The sequence below is a fragment of the Nanorana parkeri genome, unplaced genomic scaffold (assembly GCF_000935625.1).
Source record: "Nanorana parkeri isolate BGI_ZX_2015 unplaced genomic scaffold, ASM93562v1 scaffold1395, whole genome shotgun sequence".
Taxonomy (NCBI): domain Eukaryota; kingdom Metazoa; phylum Chordata; class Amphibia; order Anura; family Dicroglossidae; genus Nanorana; species Nanorana parkeri.
The window spans coordinates 137,109-152,340 of NW_017307663.1; the positions used below are offsets into that span (position 1 = coordinate 137,109).

Genomic DNA, 15,232 nt, shown 5'->3' on the forward strand with positions numbered 1-15,232 from the left:
ACTGTTTACATTTCAGAACAATCTTTTATAATTTCTCTGTATTCCCTCATATTGGACAATCTCGTTGTGCTTTTTCGAATATGGGCTCATGGGCTAGCAATCTGGAAATACGGCCAAAATTGCACATCGGCCGTTATATTCAGCTGCCAGGACCCCTATTAAGAGTTGAGCTTGGGTCCCATACTCAACACCAAAGGCAAGTTCTACCAAAGGCCAGTTCTACCAACACAAGAGCTCACCATTGGACCGGAAGTAGAGTGTAAGGAATGTGAGGACATTTTACAATGGTTTGTATCAGCATGTAGGTTATAGTCTCTTCAGAACCCATACGTTTTTGTTCAAGGCACTGTCAAAAAAAGTGCATGCAAAATGCTTTGATGGGTTTCACACAACAATCCCTACTTTTAAGGCCTCATGAGTAAGAACTGGTGTGCAAAACACAGCAAGGCCTGTTGTAGTTGGTTGTTCTCTTTTTAAAAGTGTTTTGAACAAAAATGTATAGGTTTCTGGAGCTGACTGTGACCAGACCGTTTGCTGCTGTTGTGCTGTAGTTGGACAAAGGCAATGGAGAGAATGAGTTTAGGGTTCCTCCATGTGGTATTAGATGACCTGTATGTCAATTATTTGAATCTCACTTCCCTTGGGGGCTCAAAAAATTGTCTCTACATTTGGATTTGCTTGATCATTATTAACCTCGAAAAAATTTCAATACAAACATTATTTGTAAAAATAAGAAAAACGTTTTTTATTAAAAAAATTTGATTGTGAAAAGCCTTCTAATTAGATATTTGCCTTGGACCCACTAACGCCTTGCCCTTCAGTCTTGATCACGTAGAGACCTGTGGGACTTCAGTTTTGTTTCATGTTTTCTGGCACAACAATTCATAATACAATCAGATCCTGAAATATTGGCATACCATTGAGCATTTGGAACCTTCATTTAACATTTTAGGACCCTGATATCTGGAAGGATCCCACGTCCGATCCCAAGATGTAACAATACCAAATGGAGGAATGAATGGCTATGAATGGCCATTACAATTGGTTGTATAGTGACTGCTTTTGTCAGTATATGAGGTCTTTTGTGTTCCCCTCTCTCAAGTCTTCAACTTGCAGATCAGGCCATTTATGTTTCTAAGTATTGCAGAAGATTTTCCGCAGTTGTAATCAGATTGTCCCTTTGGTGCAGCCTAGCCTTTTTTTTGCTTTTCGGATGTAATAAAAGTTCTGTAGCTCCTTCTATTGAATAGGGCATGACTGACAGGCCTGAGCAAGCCATGGGCAAAGATCGCAGTTGTTTCTTTATAGCCATGAATTGAGAAATGGAATTTTGTGATGCTCACCCCTACGAACTCTACAGTTTGTGCAGCTCAGTCCTATAAAGCTGGGTTTTGACGGAGAGTATTTCACGCATGGCACCATAACTACTGTTGTTCTAAATGCAACATTTTTGTTGTTGTTGTTTTACAACAATTTGGGGACCCAAAAACAAAGTCTAGGACCCAATTTGACACCTCTACCTTCAGGATGTACATCTCTTGCTTAAAGTGTATGTTAGCCCAAAATATATTTTTTTTCAGTTTTGACTAGAGGTCAGTAGTATTTTTTGTTGTCTGTGCCCGATTGGGGAGATTTTATTGGAGGCAGAGCAGGAAATGAGAGTAAATCTCTACAGAGTGAGAGAAATTCCCCATTGGAAGATTCCCCCTCTATACAGTCTTGGGACAATTGTAAAATTTTTGATTTACCATCATTGTCTTTTTTGGTGACAATTCTCAACGCGATAAATAGGAAGGTTGAATCTCCATAGTGAGGGGTCACAGGCAATAATAAAAACTTGATAGGGGTTCTAGCCTTTCCCAACTCTACCCAAAACTTAAAAAAAGAGTTTTGGTTATATATATATACTTTAATAGATACAGAGAAAGTCTCTAGCTAAAAACCAACCACCATGTTGGGTTGTGTATAAATATTTGTACAGATTTTACCACTTTCGACCACTTAGTAAACCATTTTATTCAAGTGAGCTGTATTTGTTTTATTTTTGGCGTCTCGGAATTATGCACACAGCGTTGTTTTTGGACAAGGTCCTGGTTGAAAGACATTCGTACGAAGCTGTGCCGTAAACCTTGTCTCTACATGTCCATTCTACAAAGGAGAAAAATCAAACCAATTAATTGAAAAGACTGTCAATGAAGACTGAACAACCATGACCCCACCCCCCACCCCCATGGCACATGCATCATTGTTCCCTTTGTGAGTTGTTGTATGAAGTTGTGATTTTTAATACAGTACGTGATAAAATAAAGAAAAAAAAAATTACACAAGTGAAAGAATTGCACGGTATTTCAAGGGCTTGGATTCCGAATCGTCGGGGTGTTGTGAGTGATGTGGGCCTGTGCACTACATGAGTTCAGTATGTAGCATAATGTTCTATTGAGATATTTACCGGTATGTCCCGATAACAAATAATGGGGTAGTAACTGTTTTGTGTCATTGGAATAAACAGAAAAATCCTTACATTCCAACTGTGTAGCAGGTTTGCATTCTAATGTCGTTCTGAATGTCCGTGTCTTTTCAGACTGCACTATTGGTGTATACGTGTTGAGAATTTTTATTTTTATTTTTTTCAAAATTTTTTTTTTTTTTTTCTTTTCAAAAAGTCACAAAGGAGGAATATATGACACTTTTAAGGGTCGGTCCAGCAAAACTTATATTTGAGATGGATGGAGTGGCAAGCTGAATCAACAACTGGCTGGTATAAGAAAAAAAAACAATGCACTACAGCTCTGCAATACATGCACATTTTTCATCACGTTTTATCCCTTTAAAATGGCTGAAAAATACTTATTAATCTTCCAATGCCTCAGGCAGTCATCTCTGCCCAGTTCTCCCCTGCTAGGCTACAGAACACCTTAATTCTCCTCTTCGCAGGGGGTGTTCTGTAGGAGAGCTGGGCAGGGATGACTGTCTGAGGCATTGGAAGATGAATAAGTAATTTTCTGTACTTGCAGCAATGTTAAAAGGCCGACAACACTCCTTGGCATTTCAGTGGAGCAGAAGCTTTGTTGTCAGCTCAAACAGGAAGTCTGGATTTTGGAAGGGTCACTGAGTACTTTGCAGTGTATTTAAAGATGGCAAACATGGTGACATTTTTCTAATACGCTTAAAGGTCCCAAGGGGATATTCCTGTGCACCTGTTCTTGTCTCCATAGTCAATACGAGTTGGTCCCAATCTAACTGCTAGATTTGGAACTCTAATGAAATGTCTCACCTCTGAGTTACCTAAATAATCTGATCCAATAGTTACCCAAGAATACAAAGTTGTCCAAGAAATCTGACCCTAGTGTTACCCAAGAATACAGAGTCACCCCAGAAATCTGACTCAAGTGTTACCCAAGAATACTGAGTCACCCAAGGAATCTGACCCAAGTGTTACCCAAGAATACTGAGTCACCCCAGAAATCTGACCCAAGTGTTACCCAAGAATACTGAGTCACCCCAGAAATCTGACCCAAGTGTTACCCAAGAACACTAACTTACCCAAGAAATCTGACTCAAGTGTTACCCAAGAACACTGACTCACCCAAGAAATCTAGAAAGCTTGTTGATGGTTTAGACTACCACTGCCAACCCAATTTTTTTGGTGGGTTGATCCTTCAAGAAAAAAATTAAATAATTTTTACATTGGTGTATGAAGGTGATGCATTTGTTCAATATAAACAGACTTATAATTGATGCTAAAGGGGGCTGGGTATTTTTGTTCCTCCCTGTTAGAGTGTGTATACAGCCTGGTATTTTATGTGCAATATATGGGGCACAATTTTAAATTTTACTGTACAGAATATCTAAGTTGTATTAAAGATAAAGGCTATGCATTTTAAGACTGTGTCCACGCTTGTTTCCTTAAATTGAAAAAAATATAGAACATTTTCTACGAAATGGCTAATTAGGGAGAGGGGGTTGGGTGAAAGAACGTCTTTGAAAATGAATTATTAGATGATATGCACATCCACTTAAACTATTCATTTTAATGCCAATCTCATATGAACATATAGGGGGCTATTCATATGTATTTCCCAACATATGATAGTGTCTGAGAGAAGACTTGTCTCAGTCTATCAGCAGTGTATGCTTGAGGGGAGGACCCCAGACATAAGTGATTCAGTCAGGTGAAGTTGAGCTTCATTGTTTCACTGGTATAACCTTGAAATCAATATGTACAGTGTATAGGAACTAAGGAGGAGGTGTGGGAGCACCCTCGGAATTTAATTGGGTGGATCTGAATTTCTTATCAATAATAAACAATTATCCATTCCCTCCACATGTGGATAATATAGAATTACATGTACTGTATACACACACAACCAAAAAGTTGGGACACTGTGTAAAATTTACATAAAAACAGAATGCAATGATCTGCAAATCTCATAAATACGTATTTTATTTGCAATAGAAAACATATCAAAGAAATGAGGTCATTTTGAAATTGACGGCAGCAATACGTCCCAAAAGGTTGGGACTGGGCCACCCACCCCTTTTCTTTTAACAACACTCTGTAAACGTCAGGATAACTGAGCAGACCAGTTGCTGGAGTTTTGGGAGAGGAATGTTGTCCCCTTCTTGACTGATATAGGATCCTAACTGCTCAACAATCCTGGGTCTTCTTTCTCATATTTTTCCTTTCAAGATGCGCCAAATATTTTTAATTGGTGAACGGTCTGGACTGCAGGCAGCACCTGGACTCTTCTACTATGAAGACATGCTGTTGTCACACATGCAGTATGTGGTTTAGCATTGTTCTGTTGAAGTTTGCAAGGCCTTCCCTGAAAAAGACGTCACCTGGATGGGAGTATATACTGCTCTAAAACCTGGATATATCTTTCAGCATTGATGGTGCTTTTCCAGATGTGTAACTGCCCATTCCATATACACTAATGCACCCCCCATGCCATCAGAGATGTAGGCTTTTGAACTGAGTGCTGATAACAAGCCAGAAGATCCCTCTCCTCTTTAGTCCGGAGGACGCTGCGTCCATGGTTGCCAAAAAGAATGTCAAATTTCGATTTGTCTGAACACAGAACAGTTTTCCACTTTGCAAAAGACCATTTTAAATGAGCTTTGGCCCAGAGAAAACAGCAGCGTTTCTCGATCATGTTCAGATATGGCTTCTGCACTGGGGGGTCCCTGGTTCAAAACCCGGCCAAATCAGTATCTGCAAGGAGTTTGCATGTTCTCCATGTGCGTGCGTGGGTTTCATCCAGGTACTCTGGTTTCCTCCTACACTCCAAAAGACATGCTGTTAGGGTCACTGACTCCTGCCTAAATTGACCCTTGTATGTATGCATGTGTGATAGGGACCTTAGATTGTAAGCTCCTTGAGGGCAGGGTTTAATGTGAATGTTCACTATGTAAAGCGCTGTGTAAATTGTCAGCGCTATATAAATACCTTTAATAAATAAAATAACTTAGGACTGGTCATCATGGTACATGTGTGCCTTTATGATTTGATAAATAAATGTACATTTGTGATTATACATGACTTTATAGCTACCTGGTCATCACCATAGATGAATATCAAAACAGGTTGTGGGTCTGCTACAAGGGATTCAACCTCATTAGCTCGCAGTGGTGGTACCCTATACAGTGGTATAAGCTGCACCTAACCCAGGGCTGTTTACTGGGGTTGTTGATTAGGTTGGACTCTCTGCAATACTTATTAGATGACACTTAGGTTTCTCATCACCTCTGTAGATGTTAGGAGAAATCTTTATTTTTGCCTTTAATTGGTCCCTTCTGGGAATCAGCAATTAGTTGGTGTACAGCTTATATTAGGACTGAGTGTGTATGTAATAACCAGGCATGCATGTTGTCACACAACCTGGAATATCATCATTATCCCCACCATGTACATAATCCTGGAACTCAGATTTCCTGCATTGTTAGGTCTAAAATTAGGGATGTCATGAAAACAGAACAGGTTCTAGTCAATTTTAATTAGCATGTTAGGAAATGGGGGGGCAGGGAAGAAAAAAAATATGAGATTAAACTTCAGCATAAGCAGTACTCTGAAAATGCACTATAGCTGTATATCTGGAGAGTGCGTCTGATTGCTGGTCTCACTAGACTTGGAGTGATGATTGGTGACTCTACTTTGCTGATCACTGTTCTACTTGCTGGAGAGGAAGCTGTACCTAAGGACTTGCAGTGCGAGGATCTCGATGCTTCTGCTCCATCTATTCTGTGGATCTCTATTGCCTCCACCTCTCCTGCTACTTCTTGAACATTTCCCCACCAGTTCTTGAACACCCCCACCAGTTAACAGATTCCCAATCACCGGTGGGCATCTCTGACATGAGGAAGCAAAGCCCTGCCTCTACCAAGATGGCCCCCTCAACACAGAGGACAAGGCATGGTAAGTCAGTAATGTAATAAAGATCAGATGCAGGGAGATCCTGGGAAATACTGGTGACGGGTCCTTTGTCCTCCTCTTGCCTGACACAGTTCAAGCCCTCACAAACCAGTGGTCCGGGGGAGCCCTCAATATCTCATTAGACATCTCCATCTCTAGCTGCGCTGCACTGATAGCTGCCTGCATTTTCAGCCTTAATTCAGGAGAGCTGACTGATTTATTAGCCGCCTGTCAATACCCACTTATAATAAAACCATCTCAAACCTCAGGGGCAATAAAGTAACAGTGATCCGGCATGTTCTGAGAGGAGGGGAGACGCTAGAGGTGAAAACCTCATTTGTTACATATATCGATGTCTTCTTCACTTTGAGTCAGTCATTGCAGTTCAGGAAAGGAACATTAAAAATTAAGTAACATTGATGGAAGTTATTAAGCCGACATATTCACTATGTAGACAACACAAGAAAGGAAAGAAATGGCAAGTACTAAAACAATGTGATCTTCTATATATACCTAGCATGTGGTTACCAGGAGTCCGGGCCAGGAATGTTTTTGGACTAACTACTTATTACAGCCTGATAGTATCCCCTATATTTGGAAGTACTATATATATATATATCTCAGCAATGAAATCCAGTTAATACTTCCTCATGGTAGCAGAAATCACAGCACTCTCCTGTCCCCTCTCACTTCCAGCTCCAGCACAGTGCTGATGGTACCTCTGGTCCTCACCTCTTCCTTGGTTCAGCAGCAATCCCAGACAGGTGGCAACCCTATGCATACATGCACCCACGCTATACCTCTCCACTCGCCGGGTGCCGCAGTCTTCCGAACTTTACCGATGTCTTCAAAATGACAACAAGCACACCTTTAGAAATGTTTAGTAATGACAACCTACACACAGATACTTCTAGATAATTGCCGGCTTTGTATTCTTTGCATATCTTATTTTCTCTTATCTTCCCCATTATTTTCACAGCGGCCATTTTAACTAAGCGCAGATAAATCCATCTCCCTTTACTTCCTGGAACTCTGGCACATGTGAGTAGGACATGTGACCATGCACATCATCTCAGGGGAGGAAAATCCCTTTCCCTGAGATCTCATGAGATTACAGATGAGATTTCCCAGCAATTCTCTGCTGATGCAACCTTCCCAGGATGCAATGCTTGGGCACAGATAACATCAATGAAGCCCAAGAGGACCAGGAAGTGGAAAAACAATAATTGTAAGTAAAAGCAAAATATGTTTAGCTAATGAATGTCAAATGATTTCAGATCAGCATGCAGAGGTGTATACTGATGTGAATTAAAGTGAAAGGGGGTAAAGGTCCACTTTAAGTGTCTTGTTTATCACTGACTCTCATTTCCAGACGTCTTCTCGTTGTACTCTATACTTCACACATTTTGGGATTGATCCTTTCTTAGTCTTTCTTCATTTTGTGCCCAATGGCTCAAAACTAATATATTAAGTTACCACTGGCCTCCGGCAATCGCCTGACCTTTCCCTTTCATTGGCGTAATGGATGAGCACAAAGATCATGGAACGTCGTTCATTAAACACAGAGGGGATCGTGGTGGTCATGTGACTCGGCCGTGTCATTATTCTCTATCTGGAAGAGAAGATGTCATTATCATGGAGCTCTATAACCCCCCCCCCGGCAGCCCGGGACTGTGGCAGTCTGCGCTGACAGCTGCCTGTTATTCTGCATCCAGCTATTTCTGGGAGGAAAATACTAATATAGAACAGAGTAAGCAAGAGTGCAATCAGTGATGAGTCTCGAGATTCCCCTTAGGCATAGCCTGCGAGGAGGGGGAGCCGTTCGTTTGAGAGGAGAGAATTGTAATGGTAACTTAAATCTGAACTCCGACCTCATCTTCAGTCTTGCACAGTTGTACCGGCTCCTCTCCTGGACTTCCAGAGGATATCCAGGTTCATCTGGCCCTTTCCTCCCCAGCCTGACTGTCCCTGATTCGCCACTATCATTCATTGGATTTCAGTTCCTTCGATCATGTAGGCTCAACATGACATGTGGGCACTACCAAGGGCAGTCTGCAAACAAATACAGCCTGACTAGGAATGCCCACTCCTACAGACAGACAATTAAGGCATTTCAATATTTGCACAACGCCTCACAAGAGCCAGCACACTGCTTGCATCAGGGCTGAGGGCTTTTGAGAGAGATACTGCGATAGGGTGCTGTGATGTTTTCAGGAAGTGATGTACAGCACCCTGCTGGCCCCTCCCACCAGCCATGACCTGCCTGCATTGTAGAGTAGTACAGGGGCCCAGTGGTGACATCACTAGGTCTAAAAGATAAAATACACACATGGGAGATGCTTTGCAAGTAAAAGGATTTGTATTTCTTCCCTTTCAGTCCCGTGATTTACACAGCTCTGCTAGACAGTGCAGCAAGGTCAACCTGGTGATCTCACATCCTGTACGTAGAGTGCCAGACGGTCAGCACTGTGCAGAGGAACAGATGAGCAGCTATGAATAGACAGGGAAACATGTGAATCGCTGCCTAGTGAGGCTTCTGAGGGCTGGAAGGGTTATTCACAAAGATTCAGCTAGCTTCGGCCGCCGAAGCCCTTCGGTTCATTAGAACCGAAGGGCTGATGTACGGGCTATTCACTATACAGCTCCCGAAGGCCGAGCAGCTCCGCCGAGCCGAAGGCATGTGCTTCGACTGCTAGAAGATTCTAGCAGGTCCCAGCCAATAGGAAACAGTTGGGCGGACCTAGCTGTCACTGTTAGCTCCTCCCAATTTTATTTTTTTTCAATAATCTTTATTTTATTTTTTTAATCTATTTATTTTTTTAAATTGATCATTTATTTACATTTGTAAAAAAAAAAAAAATCTACTTTTTTAACTTTTTCTAATCTGCTCGGTACCACAGAGGTACCGAGCAGAATAGCCGAGCCGAATGTTGCTCGGCAGTATTCAGCTATTCACTCACTGCCGTTCGGCCCCTATGAGAATAGGCCGAAAGGCAGCGAGTAGCCTGCCAGAGGTTCGGTTAAGCCGATCCAGATGTTGGATCAGTTGAGTCGAACTTCTTCACTTTGGCTCAGTCCAACATGCAGAGCATGTTCGGCCGAACCGAAGCCAGCCGAAGCAAGCCGATGTACGGCTGAAATCAGCTGTACAAGCCTGAAGTGAATAGCCAAACAGCGTTCGGCTCACTTCACTTCGGGTGGGTTATTCATTTGGCTGCCTTTGGCAGCTTTGTGAATAACTCTCATAATCATGAGATATGGATATAGAACATTTCATGTTTACCAGGGCAAAAAAAATTAAAAAATCAATAAGTAAATAAAATGTATGTAAGAGCAAAAGATTAAAAAAAAATGTTGCAAATGCAGAAAAATGATGACGCCACCGAATCAGCATTCTCCTGATAGATGGCTGTGTGTGTGTTGAGTCCTATGGAGCTCCTTTGGTCTATATATGCCTGTGTGTGTACGTACTTCGTGCATATAGAGCGGTAGATAGCGAGAGATGTGCAATCATCGTATTCACTTTTATACAATTATAGAAATACATTTTGACTCAAACCGTTATAACTTATGACAATCGACCTCCATTTTGTTCTTTTTCATCTGAGGAAGAAGGATATTAAGCTGCCTTGTGCTGCATACATATAGCACCATAATCTCCTTTCATAAATATGTCAAACGATGATCAATATATTTCTCTAGAAAAAGAAACTCTCACCGCACTGGCTTCCTCCGCCATCAAGCCTCTCATCAATCAAATCAACAAATTAATGTCATTGTATCGTTTTTCTTTGTTTGTATGAAAAAAATTCCATTTATTTAATATTTTTAAATGTGTAATAAGCCTCTGATGATAAGTATTTTTTTCCAAATATTTTAAAAGAGAGAGAGAGAGAGAGGGAGGGAGGGAGGGAGAGAGAGACAGAGAGGGAGAGAGAAAGAGAGGGAGAGAGAGAGGGAGAGAGATGGATAGGGAGAGAGAGAGAGAAAGAGAGGGAGGGAGAGAGAGATGGAGAGGTAGAGAGAGATGGAGAGGTAGAGAGAGAGAGAGATGGAGAGGGAGAGAGAGATGGAGAGAGAGAGAAAGAGAGGGAGAGAGAGAGAGAGAGAGAGAGAGAGAGAGAGAGGGAGAGAGAGATGGAGAGAGAGATGGAGAGAGAGATGGAGAGAGAGATGGAGAGATGGAGCGAGAGATGGAGAAGGAGAGCGTGCTTTCGTAATTTGCACTATTGTCTTCAACAGGTTATGTGTTGTATAAGATAAATGTCCATTTGTTTAGCATGATCATGCGAGGAATTCAAACTGATACAAGTCTCAGCTTTAAATCGATTTCTAACCTTTATTACCTATAACACTGCTTTATAGGCTTTGTAATTCTCATAATTCTGACTGCGTATGTGTCTAAACCTTATCTACGAAAACAACCTTCAGAAAAGTCCAGTGAGTTCTTGATGAAGCCTGGTAGGTGATTACAGTTTTGTCTCTTTAGAAAGAGAGGGGGAGAGTGAGAGAGAAAGAGAGAGAGAGAGGGAGATAGAGAGAGGGGGAGAGGGAGAGAGAGAGAGAGAGAGAGAGAGAGAGGGAGAGAGAGAGAGAGAGAGATGGAGAGAGATGGAGAGAGAGATGGAGAGAGAGATGGAGAGGGAGAGAGAGAGAGAGAGAGAGAGAGAGAGAGAGAGAGAGAGAGAGAGAGAGAGAGAGAGAGAGAGAAGAGAGAGGGGGAGAGAGAGAGAGAGAAGAGAGAGGGAGAGAGAGTGAGAGTGAGAGTGAGAGAGAGAGGGAGAGAGAGAGAGAGAGAGAGACTCTGCAAGATAGATAGATAGATAGATAGATAGATAGATAGATAGATAGATAGATAGATAGATAGATACTGCAGATGGATAGATAGATAGAGGGATAGAGGGATAGAGGGATAGAGGGATAGAGGGATAGAGGGATAGAGGGATAGATGGATAGATGGATAGATGGATAGATGGATAGATGGATAGATGGATAGATAGATACTAGATAGATACTAGATAGATAGATAGATAGATAGATAGATAGATAGATAGATAGATAGATAGATACTAGATAGATAGATAGATAGATAGATAGATAGATAGATAGATAGATACTAGATAGATAGATAGATAGATAGATAGATAGATAGATAGATAGATACTAGATAGATAGATAGATAGATAGATAGATAGATAGATAGATAGATAGATAGATACAAGATAGATAGATAGATAGATACTAGATAGATAGATAGATAGATAGATAGATAGATAGATAGATAGATAGATAGATAGATAGATAGAAATTATCTTTATGTGCACCAAATGCTTTTGCAAACCCACATATTACCTTCAAAAAGTAGCTCTACATAACCTGTGCATGGAGTTGTGCTGTGGGGGGGACCCAGCAGGCCCCACTCACTACAGGCTGTCTGCAGGAAACTACAAGAGGGGGCAGAAAAACAAGACCAGGAGAGCAGCAGTGACCGGTCTTTATTACAGGAGGGGGCGGAGACAAGACCAGTCACCCTGCACAAGGAAAGAGGGCAGCAGTGAGCGGTATTTATTAGAGGATGCCTCACACTGGATTACTGCACAGATCTGGAAGAAATACACATGACTCTTGTATGAGGACAATATTTGATTTTACAGTTCAGCTGTTAGCAATGACTTGATGCAGCTTGATGCACTGTAGAAGGAGAGTCCGCTGACACTTGCTATCCATGTTATAGTCTGAATATTGTGCAAGACAAAAAGTGGGCAAATCTTGGGCATCCTGATTTAGAAAGAGAGGGTCTAAGGGCATCCTTCTCTGGGAAGGCAGGGACCATGGTCTTCCTGCATTAAGAATGGAAGGTCCCTGCGTGTCCTGCTTTGAGAAGGGAGGGTCTATTGGCATCCTGCTTTGGGAAGGGAGAGTCCATGCGCATGCTGCTTTCTTAATGGGGTCCATAGTCATCCTGGTTTCGGAAGGGAGGTTTCATAAGGATTCTGCTTTGGGATTAAATGGACCAATGGGCACCCTGCTTTGGGAAGGGAGGGTGCATGGGTGTCCTGCTTTGGGAAGAGAAGGTCCATGGGCATCCTGCTTTGTTAAGGGAGGGTCCATGATTGTCCTGCTTTTGGATAACCCCTCCATCACTTGTATTACACAGCTCTTATATTTGCTGCATACAGTTTCTAATAAATCTCAATGCAAATATTTATTTTAATCTCTATTTCAAGCAGTCCCATGACCACAAATCTCCGGCAAATGTGTCTGTCAGCACAGCTTGCGGGCAGTAACTCTTTAAGGACCAACAATGCCTTAGCGCTATGGATGCCGGTCGGATGACTTTACCACTCTAAAGAAAGCTACGCTGGCTTCTGGATCTGCGGCTCCTGGGGACACTCCGGGGCAGCCAGGTGATATTCCTTTAAACACTAATGCCTTATCTTCTGCTTTTGTTAATTTTTTGCATGGTGTATGTGGGGGTTTTTTGCAGCCCCATTCTACAATGCCTGTCCCAGTGGGGTCCCTGCCAGCAAGGGGGTCCGGGCCAGCGATACATTTCCCAGGGGGGTCCCTGACAGCAACGGGGTCCTTGCCGTCAAGGCATTTCCCAGGGGGGTCCCTGCAGGCTGCGCCTTTTCCTGGAGGGTCATCAGCAGCAGTTCTTGATGCCCTGCATACAGGGAACAGGTTGCGGCTGCATCTACGCAGGTGAGCATGGCGGACGCATGGTTGCCACGGGCATCTGCTGCGGAGGTAAGTACGTCCCCCGTGCCAGTGGCCCAGCCCCTTTGCCCCATTTTGCCGGTTGATAACCCGTCGGTCTCCACTGTACCGTTGGTTGCCACTGAAACAGCATCCCCCAAGCCAGCCGACACGGGCGCAGAGTCGGTTCGTTTGGCGGATTCTGCGAGATGCCAGGTTTACGTTTGTTTTTAGGGTCCCCTAGGGTCCCATCTCAAAACTGAGGTCAGGGAAAAGATATGGAAAGGGGAATACATTGATATATTTTTCCTCCTCCCCCTTGAGAAGTTTAACGTAGATAGGTTAAAGCTGGACGATAACAAAGAAGTGCCCGACGTGCTACTCTTACACGTCGGGGGCAACGACCTAGGTCTCTGCTCCATGCGCGAGCCCATTCGGGATGTGAAGTTTGACTTCCTGCGGTTGCGTTCTTCATTTCCCGACACCTTGGTTCAATTGGTCCGACATTGTGGCTCGGACCTCCTGGCGCTTGGCTCGGTCCGTGGACCGTCTTAACAAGGCCAGGAAGAAAGTAAACGGGGAAGTGTGGAGGTTTGTCAGTCGTAATGGGGGCCTGGCGGTGCAACATCGGGAGCTGGAACTGGACACGTGGCTATACCTGCGTGGTGATGGCGTGCATCTCAATGCAGTTGGGACGGATATGTGGTTCCTGGACTTGCAGGATGGCATCCAGAGGGCACTACGGGCGTGGAGGTGCTCCCAAGGGTGAGGGCTCCCCCTTGTTGCTGTGGCGGGTTCAGCAGAGAGAGAGGTCAGAAATAGGTGTAGGAGGTCTCTGCTGTTACTTCCCAATGTTGTCCCTGAGTCGGTGGGTTGCGGCTAGGGGCCAGTGGTTTAAGGGGGTAAGCAGAGATCTTCGGTGGTTGAGTAAGTGGTGCCTGCGCAGACCTCACGCCAAAGAATAGGTTACAGAGAAATTGTTGTTTATGGTGATAATTAATGTTTGAACGGAAATTATATATTTAAAGATATTTTATAATAAACGGCTGCTACAGCCATTTTATATCCAACCTGGTGTGGTCCATTATTTAAGGTGGGCATGGGTCATGGAGGGGTTAAGGGTTGTAGTCAGCAGTGGGTGGTTGGGTCATAGGACGGCTGTGCCTTACCCTGTCATGATTCCTCTTGAAAAAAGATGTAAAAAACAAAATTTCCATCGAGATTTATTAGAACCTTTATGCAGCAAATATGCAGTAAGCGTTGTGGGGCGCCAACATTAGCGCGGGGTGTTCAATCATTTTAATTGGGGAGGGGGCCCCATAAAATGTTTGCTATGGGCCCATGTGGTTTCTAGTTACATCCCTGACAGAGAGCTTTATCATAGTAAACATCGTCCATTAGGTTTTACATTTACTTTAATTTAGACAGTACAACCTTTCCTGACCACATCTAGCACTCCATGCTAATTAAGAGGCTCTTGTTCTTACCGCTCGGTTTGCACGCAACGCCGTTTTCCACTTTTGTCTTTTTTTTTTTTAAGGCAGAGATTGTATAAAATACACATGTGGCCCATTGCACCGCGCCGCATTGAGCTGAAGAGTGGTTTTTGATCACTTTTCATTTCCCCCCAGAGGCCAAGGGTGAAGCAAATTATGACTTTCATTTTGTCAGTACCCCACGGGGGGAGGGGGGGTGGGGGCAAAGACCACCACTGAGCATTGTGTGAAGACGTTGTAAACAGGAAAAGAAAAAGAATAACAATAATAATTGCGCTGCTCTCTGTCACTGTCAGAAAAAAAAAGATTGTTCAGCAGCGATTAAAAATGAACAGAAACTATAAAGCAGATTGCACCAGTTCACGTGTTATACTTGATGACTCAGGGGGGCTGTTCCTTTAGATTTGACTTTACAGTTGCTTGCAGGGCCGGTGCTAGGATTTTTGCCTACACAGGCAAAGTTGCATTTTTGCGCCCACCCCCCTCCCTATCAGCATGTTTTTTTTCTTCACTTACCTTCGGTGCGGGAGAGCAGCGGCGAGTCAGCTCTGGTCCGGTGGGAGGAGCTCCAGGTGGGGTCCTAATTTAGCTGGCCGGCGACTGCCAGAGGTGCCGCGCGTGTCGG

At 43.2% G+C, this 15,232-nt stretch overlaps 1 long non-coding RNA gene across 1 annotated transcript; it reads left to right on the forward strand.

The window, feature by feature from the left end:
* Window positions 1-1,090: 1,090 nt before the first annotated feature.
* LOC108798070 lies at window positions 1,091-3,884 on the forward strand. The gene is made up of 3 exons (XR_001941927.1): window positions 1,091-1,101; window positions 1,162-1,163; window positions 3,520-3,884. It is a non-coding gene; the product is annotated as an uncharacterized LOC108798070 (long non-coding RNA).
* The last annotated feature ends 11,348 nt before the right edge of the window (window positions 3,885-15,232 follow it).